Source organism: Budorcas taxicolor, chromosome Y (genome assembly GCF_023091745.1).
Source record: "Budorcas taxicolor isolate Tak-1 chromosome Y, Takin1.1, whole genome shotgun sequence".
NCBI lineage: Eukaryota > Metazoa > Chordata > Mammalia > Artiodactyla > Bovidae > Budorcas > Budorcas taxicolor.
This window is the reverse complement of record NC_068936.1, coordinates 4,683,101-4,696,218: the sequence shown is the minus strand read 5'-3', so window position 1 is coordinate 4,696,218 and position 13,118 is coordinate 4,683,101. Positions and strand designations below refer to the sequence as shown.

Sequence of the window (13,118 nt, the reverse complement as noted above, 5' to 3'; positions counted from 1 at the left end):
TGGAATAAATCTCCAGTGCAGCAGGCTATCTGTGCCTCTTTCTCCTTCGGGTCTCTGCTCTTCTCTGCAAGACCTTAGCCTCCTCACCATCCTGGGTCCTTCCAAAGCCACGTTCAGCATTTCCACAGGCCAGCCCATGCCCCCACAGACCTAGGGCTCCGCAGGTAGTGGTTTTGAAGTCCCACCCCACCTGATTTGCCCTGGCTGAATCCTCAGACCATGCACCCCCTCCTCCCGGTCCAAACACACACAACAACGTGGGAGAAATGCTGAGCGAGTTATGTGTTTAGTCTAATTGAAGATTTCTTGAGCCATGGTCCAGAGTTATCACTGGCCATCCTCTCATTTCCATCCTGGACATGGTCACTGCAGGATTAGGCAACCAACCATCCTCAGACAGAGGACGCCTCATGCCTCTTCTTCTGGTTGCTCGGCACCTCCTCTCCTGTCGCCTTCATCTCTGCTTCTGCCCTGGGCCAGACACACACACACCCCCACATAACACAGGCATCCCAAGCAAACATGTGTATACACCCATGCTCAACGTGGAGACACAATCGCAAACAGGGAACACAGGTGTTTCAGGAGCTGAAGACATGTCCAGCAATGTCAGAGATGGCATCAGTTGGCATCAAGTCCTGCCCTTGTGGCACTATGTCCACCTCCTCCCCGAGTTCTTCTGTATTTTCCTAAGGAAGATTGAAGCCATTTCCAGTGCATGTGCGGTGGTGGTGAGACACTGAGTGGTGGATGTGGAAATTCACAGAATATCCCAAAGTCAGCACGCAGGCACACTGGGACCCCTTCAATGATAGGACTTCCCAGGGTAAGGAGCAGGAGTGAAAGGCCCAGGCAATCTCAAACTCAGTGAGCACCAGTAGGCTGGGGGAAGGCAGGACCCACGGAAGGATGATTCTGACAAAGATACTTAATTCACCCTGCCTCTAGTAGTATCACTTAGGACTCTTGCACTGCATCCATAGCTGAATTGAGGGAGACTTGCTTCACTCATGGACACACCGAGTCCCCAAGACCCCAGTCTCAGCAGGTCACCGGTTACATGCATGACCCAAATTCAGGCTCTGCAGCCAGCTTGCATGAGACTGAGCTTCATCTTTTGGGAAAGGACAGTGTCCCAGCTATTACACGGCTGTCCCTTCAGGGCCCACCTCTAGACCCCCTCACCACATGTGTTTCTTTCAGTTACCTCTCATGGAAGAACCTTCCTCCCTGGGGTAGTAGTTCAGGGGATCATCCCACATGTCCTCACCGATGATCTACTGGCAACAAGAGCAAAGTCAGCCCAGGGCTGACCAGGCCCTGAGCCCTCCTGTGAGCAGCCAAGACCTCCAACATCAATCACCAACTGTGTGCAGTCCCAAAGCAACCCCACCTCAGCAATGCTGTTCGATTCTGGGCAGTTGTGGCCTGACAACCAGCTGAGAAAGTTAAGGCTCCTGGTGTCCAGCCTGCTGCTAGGTGTTCCCAGTTCAAGTCCCAAATCCAGTGGACTGGAGTGGAACAATGTGCCCTATACGCTGCAGAAAGACAGGGGAGACTGAGGTGGATCCCTCAGGTGGATCATCCACACTCTTGCACACCCACACTCATCACCCCAGGAGCCATGTTCTACCAGTGATGTCAAGGTAATACCCCTTAATGATCACCGTGTTCAAGAAGTAGGAGTTGTCCTGAAAGGAAAAGATCAGCTGGCAGCAGAACCGTGATGTACCCTCACATACATCTGCCAGGATATGGAGGAGGGAAAAATTGCAAGCTTCTAGGGGCCTCAGCTTGCCTCCCAGGAAGGCATTAACATCTTCCATGATGCCTCTTCGAAGTCTCACAGTGCAGGAACATGGAAAACATGATCCACCCAATCCCTGCCAGGTCCCATACCCACCCATCCTCAGTCTCCCTCACTGACCTTCAAGTCAATCATGTAGCCAAGAAAGTCTTTATCTTGGTCGCTAATCATAACGGAAACTTGAGGGTAGTTCATAATCTGCTATAGGTCAATGGGCCATTCAGGCCACATGCTCAGCCAAGAAGAGCCAGGAGCATCAGCCCTAGTCTGGGGTGGAAGAACACTGGAACAGGCATCTGCAAGGATGCTCAGCATTGCCGCTTGCCCGGCCATCACTGATGTCCTCAGGCCCTGCCATACCATCACACATGCTCATGGCTCTGGGTTCCTTGTGGTGTTGTGCATCTGCGGTGGTCTGCATTCCCCAGGCAGGGGCTGTTTCTGACAGCTATTGTTCTCCTCCAGACCTGTGTATGCTGTGTGTCACTGCTTACATGGTCAGACTTGCAGTCCTTGTGCCAAACCTTGTCTGAAAGCAAAGGGGTGTGGTGTGTATGTGTACGTGTGTGTGTGTGTGTGTGTGTGTGTGTGTGTGTGTGTTACTCCTATGTCTCAGCTGTATTCCGGGATCATCCACATTTACAACAATAACTGTCTGCTGGGGCTGCTCTGGTGTACTGTCTCTGATCATTCCTGATTTAGAGGCCTCGGGCGCTGCTCCTCCTCAGATGCAGGCCTGAAGGGACATGCAAAGGCATGGCTGCGACACTTGGAAGTGTGGCCCTGCCCAGACTCTACTCAGCTGTACCTTTGGAGCCTACCAATTGCCCAGAACCACACTTCCTTCAGGGGCTCTGGCACCCTTCCTGTGCCCTCACCCCTACTCCTCCTTCTCCTTCTGCTCTTGCCCCTTCTCCTCCTCCTCCTCCTGAGCAGTGGACCCCAAGGTACAGCAGAAAGGATACGGCTTTGGCCCAGAAGCCAGGGATGCCCTGGATGATGGCACTCCTCTGAACTAAGTGATGCTTCCTCTTCTGATGTTTCTTGAGCAAGAACCCGAACGTTCTCTGCCACTCCAGAACCTTCTTCCACCCCAGACTAGGGCTGATGCTCCTGGCTCCTGGTCCTGTGGTTTTTCTCATGCTCAGGGCTCAGTTTCACCTGCAGGGTGGCCAGTGCCTGCAGTACCTGAGCCTCAGTGCCAGAGGCTCACTTGGGCCTCCTGGCCTTTTCTGGCCTTGCTCCTCCGCCGTCTTTTCCCCCAGCTCCTGGGAGGGCTGCTGTTCCTGCTCCTCACCCACCACAACCTCCACCTCCTCCATGATGTCTTCGCAAGCAGCTGGAACTCCCGCCCGATACCCACCATGTCTCCATTCACCAGCGTCTCACCATCCTCCACCACCACCACCACCCTGAAGAGGGTGGCCTCTGCGCCTTGTGACAACTGGTGGCTGCAAGGTCCCAGCCGTGCACAGCATCACGACAGCCCGCCACAGAGGAGGAAGAGGAGGAAGCATGACTTAGTTCAGAAGAGTGCCATCATCCAGGGCATCCCTGACTTCTGGGCCAAAGCCGTATCCTTTCTGCTGTACTTTGCGGTCCACTGCTCAGGAGGAGAAGGAGGAGGAAGGGCAAGAGCAGAAGGAGAAGGAGGAGTGGAGGCGAGGGCACAGGAAGGGCACCAGAGGCCCCTGAAGGAAGTGTGGTTCCGGGCAATTGTCAGGCTCCAATGGTACAGCTGAGTAGAGTCTGGGAAGGGCCACACATCTAAGTGATGCAGCCATGCCTTTTCATCCCCTGAGCACCCGGGCTCACAACTAAGAAGGTCGGGGGTCCTGGGACGCTCCCGCCTTCCTCTGACCGCCTCTCACGCTCCCCTTGGCCTTGCCCGTGACCCTGAGCTGGGGCAGGTGCAAAGGGACGCGATTTAGGAGCACAGCAAGTCGTGCGTAATGGCGGCCCAGGCTGCAGTAAACCTGTGGGACCCACTAGCACTTTGAGGGCAAGGTGTGAGGGGGATGATGGGAAGGCGGGAGCTGGTGTTTTGCGGATGGCCTGATGCCGAAGAAAGGAGTGCCGGTAAGCCCAGGACAGCGTGAATGGGCCCTGGAAGATCAGCTGAACAGGCGGGGCCCTAGGCTGTGAGCCACGCACATGCTGCTGGTACAAATCTAGACCAATGTCCGAGAGGGTAGTGGACGGCACCCCTGGACCGGAGGGAATCTTCCGCGTTTCCTGTGCTCCAGTGCCCCCACGTGGCCAGATTCTATTGCAGGCAGGTAGAGGGTTTTGCATCTGCCTGGGGTAGACCCAGGTGCTGTCTTTGACCTGGCTCCGGAAATTCCAACCACGGATTCCCGCTCCGCAATCCGAACAGCACACTCTTGTGTCTCATGGGACCGTCAATAACTGGGAGCTCTCCCTGAGTATCCAGAGGATTCACTGGGGTGCCAAGTGGCTGGATACTTTTCTCCGTGGGACAGAGAGCCTGTTACTGTCCAGATGGTATAGGAGTAGGGAAGTACCCCCACTGTTTGCTACAGTTCATCTCCACTGTTCAGGGACACCAGAGCCTTGGGGTACAGAGCTCTCTCTGTGTCTCTTTATCTCTGCTTCATGCATAGCCCTGTTTTGGGCAATCCTTCTGTGTGTGGGCACCAGGGTTTGGTGTCTCTGTGTCTCCATCTCTCTAAGTGGTGCTCTTGCTTTCTGACACTCTCTGGACACTAGCACTCGGAAGAGACACTTATCCTTGGTGCAAAGGTAAGCCCTTCTCCTCCTGATTGAATTCCAACAATGGGAGATCAGACTGTTTTATTGCACACATTTGGAGAGAGCTTTCTCAAACTCGAAAGCCAACAGTGGGCGGTCACTGCTGAACCGCAGAAGGGGATGGTTGGCCCTCCGTCCCTCGCTAGACAGACGTGAACAGTGCACAGACCTGAGGCAGCTTGACCACACTTTGCAAGAAGGAGAAATGGGGCATGCTCTGCTGGCATGAGGGAACTCCCTTAACCTTGTTTTAATGTCTTCCAAGGAGACGCTAAGGACAGCTCCCCATTAAGTTCCATGAGTCACCATTGCTGGAGACATGCACGTCGGCCCATTTACCCTATCGAGGCCCTTTCAAAGTTGTTCTGTTCTCCATGTGAGAACACATCCCAGCCTGCCCGGTCTCCCAGGCTTGTGCGGCTGGGAACAGCAAGAGGATCAAGCTAAGCCATTCATCCTATAGTCCTGATACCCAATATATGCATTCTGCAAAGAGTACAAAGAGTGACATTTCAAACTGCAAGACTCTGTAGATAGCAAGTGCTTATGCTGCAGTGCTGGTCCATCTCTGAAACCTCACAAAAAAGGCAAGGGGTGCTCATACTCATGGCAAGGTCAGGGAAAGAATGCAGACAGATTGTGATTAGAGCCCAGGCCAAGGTGGAGAGTCCCAGAGCTCTGCTTCTGCAGTCATGGCACTGGACCAGTGTCCCCACACCCTGCATGCCTCACCTATGGGACAGGCCTCTGTGCAAAGCTGCATCTCAGATCTTGCTGGTGACACCCCATCAGCGAACCTGCCTACTTGCCCCTGTGGAGGGCCGGCAGTATTGGGAGGTTTCCTCCTGGGAGATGGCCTGAGCCTGAAGCTTTGGGCACAGCTGTTGACCTGAGGTAAGGTGTAAATCTAGGCCTTTCTGGATTTCTCCCTGAATATTGCAGTTTTCTCATCCTCCTGGATGACCTGGCAGTACCCACAGATCTGCTGAGTCCCTAGACTCTGGTGGATGGTGTCCCCTGGAAGGAGGCTCCTGTTCTGTGCTCTAGTAGTCCCTAAGTTTTTCACTATCCACAAACAGAGTAGGGTATTCCAGTCCTCAGAGACTTTCCTGGGCACACTGCTGTACCAGACTGGCCCAGGGATGGCTTAGGGAGAATTGGACCTGGACAGAGGCATTGTTCCTGTGTCACTCTCTGTGCCCCACTCTGTGACACTCTCTTGAGCCTCAGCCCTTGCCTGTGAAAAAGAAAAAGCATGGTAAGGCCCTTGCTGATCATATTTCAGTTTTTGAGGAAGAACCTGAGATGAGGAAAGTGAAACGCTTGGTGATTTAAATTCTGCCAAATAGGAGGTATTGTCATGTTGATTTAGAACCCAGCTTCAGGATCTCATTCCCCATCCCCTGGAAAAACTTGAATAAAGAGCCTGTTTGTGACAAAAGAAGTGAAGATGTGTCAGAGGTAATGATGCCATCAAATATAACTTCCCTTTGTAGTGACAAAGAAACTTGGAGATAGTATCAGGCCAGAAAGTGCAAATAATGAGACACTGGAAGCAGATCCAGGGTTAGGAAGTAGGGCAACAGTTGGCCAGGTTGTGCATAGGAAAGATCCTCATCCCCAGTTGAAAGTTATATGCTGAGAAGGAAGGAAGCAGAGTTGAGAGGACTCCCTGCTGACTTTTTTTGCAATGAAATGAAACAGTTTAATTTTCAGTGCTTAAGATTACAGAGTACTAATATATATATATATATATATATATATATATATATATATATATATATATATATAGCTTTACTATTTTTATTTCTCTAAACCTTTACAACCAGTCAATTTTAAAGGAAGTCAGTCCTGAATATTCACTGGAAGGGCTGATGTTGAAGCTGAAGCTCCAAAACTTTGGCCACCTGATGCAAAGAGCTGGCTCCTTGGAAAGGACTCTGATGTTGGGAAAGATGGAAGACAGGAGGAGAAGGGGATGACAGAGGACAAAATGGATGGATGGCATCACTGTCCAATAGACATGAATTTGAGCAAACTCGGAGACTGAAGGACAGGGAATCCTGATGCGCTAAGGTTTATGGGATTTCAAAGAGTGAGACAGGACTGAGTGACTGAACAACAACAAACATTTGCAACATTGGGTATAACAGGGTTCTTGACTTTAGAAAAATATGGAATGGCCATGGAAAAATATAATTGTGTCTTATAGTATGAAGGTTGGCTTTGCAGTTTCAGCATGAGTGGTCACCCTGGTGGCCCTGCTCCACCGTACAGATCAGGTTTCCTTGTCATTATTTTTGAGACTTGCTTGCTTTTCATTTGTTCAGTCACCCTGACTGAAAGATCATGATTTTTTTTTTCTTCTCAGTTTTACTGAGATAACAATAGATTTGACATATAGTTCTGTGTGAGTTTAAGGGATTCAGCATCATAAGTCCACTTACATCTATCCTGCAGTAATGATTGCCGTTAAGTCTAGTGAACATTCATCATTTCATATGAATACGAAACTAAATAGAAAAAAACAATTTCATTTTGATGAGAACTCTTAGGGGTTACCCTGTTAACTTTTATATCTAATGTAAAACAGCATTAGTTATACTTGTGTTGTATGTCACCTAACAAAAGAGTGTTAGTTATATTTGCACTGTATGTCACCTTTCTCATAGTGAAGTCGCTCAGTCGTATCTGACTCTTTGGGACCTGTGGGCTGTAGCCCACCAAGCTCCTCCATCCATGGAATTCTCCAGGCAAGAATACTGGAGTAGGTTGCCATTTCCTTCTCCAGGGGATCTTGCCAACCCAGGGATTGAACCCAGGTCTCCCACATTGCAGGCAGATGCTTTAACCTCGGTACCCCCAGGGAAGCCCCGAAATACAAGAATCTAAGTATTAACATCAAAGATTTAAAGGGAGGAAATGAAGCCAGGTTGAAAGAAGAAGGGGCAGGATGCGAGGCGGGGGGCGCCAAAGGGGTGGACTTACAGACATCTCCTGCCACCTACAGATGCCCAGGCACAATGGGACTTTTCCCTGGGCCTCCAGAGAAGGGAGGACTGGAACTTGGCCCTACCAGAAATCAGACCAGACCAGAACCAGAATTTGAGTTCTCTGCCAAGAGGAGGTGATCAGTTTCCAATCCTCAGCTCAGGATGAGGGCCCTTTGACCAGATTCCTGCACCCAGGACTGGGGGACTAGAAAAACAGGGAAGGATAGAAAGGGTTAAGGAGATAAAAGAGAGAGGGAAGCGAAGAGAGGTCAATAAAATCTCTTGTTCCTTACCGATTGGGGCACTCTGGCCAGTTGTCCACGTCAGGAGGAGACCAGGGACAAAAGGGTCCCAGTTGCGGCCACTGGGTCTGGTCCATTGGCAGGCAAGCTAGCCCCTGAATACCCCCGAGTGGTCAGGATGTCACCTCTCTCACACATATCTCTAATTAGAAGATGAACCTGATAGTTTTGTGAGATGTCTGTCCCGGTCACTGAAAATGATCCCCACCCCCCACCCCCCACCCCGCCAGCCACTTTGTAAATATTAGAAACATCCCCTCCCAGGCTGCTCCCACCCACATCTCTCCGTGCCTCTCTCATCTATGTGTCCAATCGAAGTGCTCCCTCCATGGGCCTTTGGAAGTAGGAAGAGGGGACAGCCACTGGTATCTCCCCTAGGCAAAGAGAAATGAATTCGGACCCTGTAAAACCAATAGGTGTTGTTTCCAGGGCTCCCAAGAGCTCTGGCACCACCGTTGTTTATGTGTCATGATGGAAAAAATAGCGTCGGGTCATTCACCTTAAAACCTACATAAATAAACATTTGGCCAGGAGAGGTAAGAATTGGTATAGCATTTAAAGACTCAAGAGGCAGTTTTCTGTAACAGGTTAACCAGGGGTATCCTCTACTGCACATTAATGATGTCTCCTTCATGTACAGTTGGGAAGGCCCCTGGAGTCGGAAATGGCAACCCCCTCCTGTTTTTTCGTCTAAAGAACTCTATGGACAGAGGAACCTGGTGAACTACAGTCCAAGGGGTCACAAAAAGTCAGACACCACTGAGAGACTAATAGTTAATACTAGAAAGAAATTAGGCAAGAAGTGAAGTGCTAGAAAAGAAGCGATTTTTAGAGTGGGACACTTGGAAGGTTCACAAGCATTGTGTTTCCCTAAGTACACAGTTACATTTTCACAATCAGAGGAAGAAGGGAGGGGGGAAAGATCTTCTTTTTCTTGAGCAGATAGTACATTTCCAGCACCACTGCCTCCCCCAGGTAGGGTAGGCAAGTTTACTTTTCCTGCTGTATATGGTCAGGCTAAGACTATCACAGTTCAGTTCAGTTCAGTTGCTCAGTCGTGTCCCACTCTCTGCAAACCCATGGACTGCAGCACACTAAACTTCCCTGTCATATTACTTGGGAAAACTAATTTTAGGTCTCAGTACAATGCAGGTGTTTCATTTTGAAAACTCGCTTTTCCATAAGTGATTGTCTTTTTTAATGCACAGAGCCTGTTTTGGGGAGTCGTTAACTTGATGGCCACTGGACAGGTTGTAGGTCTTGTTTTTTGCTATTGTTATTGTTTGAGGGCACATTCTGGAAAGAATGTGACTTAGGGGCCATCGAGCCTGTTTGGGGGGTTATTAACTAGCTCACTAGGCAGGATGTAAGTCTCATGCCACCACTGTTGTATTGTTTTGGGCCATGTCTCATGCTTCTGTTGCATGATTTTATTGCTAAGCAAGTTAGCTTGATTTAACCAAGTCAACCTGGCTTTGATGCTAAGTAACTTGTTTTGCTTTATGAATCAAGCAAGCCTACATGTTCCAGAAATGTCCTGTTACTTTCTTGAGTGTCCTTAGTCTTATTGTGTTCTCCCAAATCCCCGTAATGTTTCTTCTTTATCTACAGTTCCCTAATGGAGTATCGAGCTAACTGCTTGATTTTTCTGTTCTGTTTTCTGTTCCTACCACCTGGGGACACTCCCAGTCCCCAAGTGCAGGCTGCAGTGCCCTCAGTGATTCTGAAACCGCTCCAGCAAATGAGATGCACCTCTGAGAGCCAGGAGACCAAGCCTCTAGTTCTGCTGTCATTTCCTCCTCCCTCTTGTCCTGGGCCACCTTCTGACAAGTTCTGCAGTCCTATCTGCCTAGAGTGGACCCTCAACCCCCCACTCACTACCCACTCCACCCTACTGCTGCTTTACCTCTAGAAGCACCATCATCAGTCATAGCTGGCTAGAGCTAGGGTGATTTGGATATCTGGCAAGTCTTCACAGGGGAGGAAGAAGGAGGGAGCCACTTTGCTTAGGTCAAGATGTCATTGAACCTGTGTTGCCAGCCACAGGAAGAGGAAGAGTGTGCTCATAAAGAGGGCGGACTATTCCAGGGTAAGAAGAGATCTGACTCCAGAGTGGAGGGAGGACAGACATAGTGGAACTCTAGGTGAGATCTTGTCTGCTGGAGGCTGGGTCCCCAAAGCTTCTTCTCAGTCTGGGGCCTCTAAGGACCAGCCAGGCTGTGGTCTTCCTCCAGAAGCAAAGGAGGTTTATCTTCCAGCATTTCTAGTGCGTGTTTGGGCATTCCAAAGACCCCCAAGGAAGCCCTGGGGAGAAGATGCTTTGCAGTCGCAGATGGAATTATGCCACTAGAGAGGGAATCAGCTCTTCCCACCCCTAAATAAGCTCATAGGCTGCACCAGCCTGTGCAACAAATTAACAGTTAGAAATGTCCCCCAGGATGACTCACACCTGGGTCCTGGGAGTCATCCTGGGCAGGAAGAACACGTCTTCATGCAGATGATCCCATAATGCTTCTGTGTCCAGTGAGTCCCCTGCACAAACAGACTCTGTGGAGCTGGAGGTGGACAGAGGCCTGTCCCCTGCCTCACTTGGAAAGACTTTTTGGCTGATGCTTCCCATTTTTAGAACATTTGAAGACAGTGGTCCCTCCTGCATCCTTAGATCTCCTGGATCCTGAGTTCCCATGGAAACATCCAAAACTTAGACCTCTGCTGTTTGCTGTTTTCCCAGGAAGTCGCTGTGAAGTTGGTTAACTCTTCCTAATGTTCAATGGGGGCAGATCTGTCCATCCATCCATCTTCGCCCAAGTGGCTCTTCGGCTTCCCCCTTCATGCAGCATGACAGCGTCCTTCCTTGGCTGTCTTGGGCTCACCAGGCTGGAAAGGAAACCGGGGTGAACAACAGCCTCCCTCTGAAAGTTATTTGAGGTACTTGTGGAAAGTGCCAGTGTCAGCATGGTGCATCTTAATCAGGGGCTTGATGATTATATTTGTTGCAAATCTTCAACTCCTCCAGCTGACTGGTCAAGGTGACTGCCAGAGGTGAAAAGGCCCACAAGGAACATTCCAGCTTAACACTATTTTATGGTTTTAATGCTATTTAAGGTAATGCTCAAAATTCTCCAAGCCAGGCTTCAGCAATACGTGAACTGTGAACTTCCTGCTGCTTTATTGACTATGTCAAAGACTTTGACTGTGTGGATCACAATAAATTGCGGAAAATTCTGAGAGAGACGGTAATACCAGACCACCTGACCTGCCTCTTGAGAACTCTGTATGCAGGTCAGGAAGCAACAGTTAGAACTGGACATGAAACAACAGACTGGTTCCAAACAGGGAAAAGAGTAAGTCAAGGCTGTATATTGTCACATTGCTTATTTAACTTCTATGCAGAGTACATCATGAGAAATGCTGGACTGGAAGAAACACAAGCTGAAATCAAGATTTCCGGGAGAAATATCAATAACCTCAGATATGCAGATGACACCACCCTTATGGCAGAAAGTGAAGAGGAACTAAAAAGCCTCTTGATGAAAGTGAAAGTGAAACTGAAGAGTGAAAAAATTGGCTTAAAGCTGAACATTCAGAAAACGAAGATCATGGCCTCCGGTCCCATCACTTCATGGGAAATAGACGGGAAAACAGTGGAAACAGTGTCAGACTTTATTTTTGGGGCTCCAAAATCACTGCAGATGGCGATTGCAGCCATGAAATTAAAAGACGCTTACTCCTTGGAAGAAAGGTTATGACCAACCTAGACAGCATATTCAAAAACAGAGACATTACTTTGCTGACTAAGATCCATCTAGTCAAGGCTATGTTTTTTCCTGTGGTCATGTATGGATGTGAGAGTTGGACTGTGAAGAAGGCTGAGTGCCGAAGAATTGATGCTTTTGAACTGTGGTGTTGGAGAAGACTCTTGAGAGTCCCTTGGACTGCAAGGAGATCCAACCAGTCCATTCTGAAGGAGATCAGCCCTGGGATTTCTATGGAAGGAATGATGCTAAAGCTGAAACTCCAGTACTTTGGCCACCTCATGTGAAGTGTTGACTCATTGGAAAAGACTCTGATTTTGGGAGGGATTGGGGGCAGGAGGAGAAGGGGACGACAGAGGATGAGATGGCTGGATGGCATCACTGACTCGATGGACGTGAGTCTGGGTGAACTCCCGTAGTTGGCGATGGACAGGGAGGCCTGGTGTGCTGCGATTCATGGGGTCGCAAAGAGCCTGACACAACTGAGTGACTGAACTGAAGGGGCACCCACATGTCTGGCTGCTGATGGGGATGGGATGGTAGGAATTATGTGAATGCCATCTCTTAGGAAGTTACCAAACTGTAGAGTAACCTTCAGGGAAGGCCACCTTCTCGCCCTTCCAATAGTAGAACTATTGGGGCATCACATTCCCGGTGGTGGAGAGGTTCTATCTGTCTGTGTTCTGAGACAGCAGTCAAACCAGCATGTCAGCCAGCCCAGCAGGGGCTCCACCCCAGATACTTTGATGCAGGTTTTGCACCTCCCCAGGGAGAAAGTCCATGTCACAACCTGTGCTTAATTCAGAGCAAGGAAATACTGAATTGTATTTGTGGGCTTAAAGTTGAGCTCCCACGAGAATCTGTGTAAATGAGAACCTTATGGGAGGGAGAGGTGTTGGGTATGGGGGTTTTGAAGGTGCTTTGCATTCTTTGATCACTGGCACAGAAGGAACGTATGTTCCCCAGCTGCACTTGAGCAGGAGCCATTGAAAGTCATGGTGAGAGTGCAGGTCCCTGGACAGAGCCCAGACTGGGATGTGCAGGGCGACGCCTGTGCCTCTGATTTGCAGCCACATGCTGACACAGATTTGTGTCCTTGGCCCATGTTTATTTCCCTTCAGGAGGGCCTTTGGCCCTAAGCCCTCAGTGGCTTTCAGGCAGAACAAGGCATGTCCCAGGTTTGGCCAGCCAAAAGGGTTCCATCCTCTCCTAATCCACATTCCTAAATTTAATCTCCTAGTTTCTCGGAGGAAATGCTCTTTGTTTCCAGGGAGGGAGGAAGCATGGATCTTGGGTTTGCCTTGGGTTCAAGGGATTGACCCCGTCCCTTTTTAGCCACTCCCTCTGTTGGCAATTTCTTAAGCCTAGCCTAAGAAATGTGTTTGAATTCCTCCAAACAAAACACACTTGCCTTTGGTACTCAGGTACCTCAGGCTTTGACAGCTGTACCTGCCAGGCTCTTCATGGGACAGGCCATGAAGGCCACGAT

The 13,118-nt window shown here is 49.7% G+C and overlaps 1 pseudogene; it reads right to left on the bottom strand.

Moving 5' to 3' along the window:
* Positions 1-1,199: 1,199 nt before the first annotated feature.
* On the bottom strand, positions 1,200-13,106 carry LOC128070933 (testis-specific Y-encoded protein 1-like; annotated as a pseudogene).
* Between the last annotated feature and the right edge of the window lie 12 nt (positions 13,107-13,118).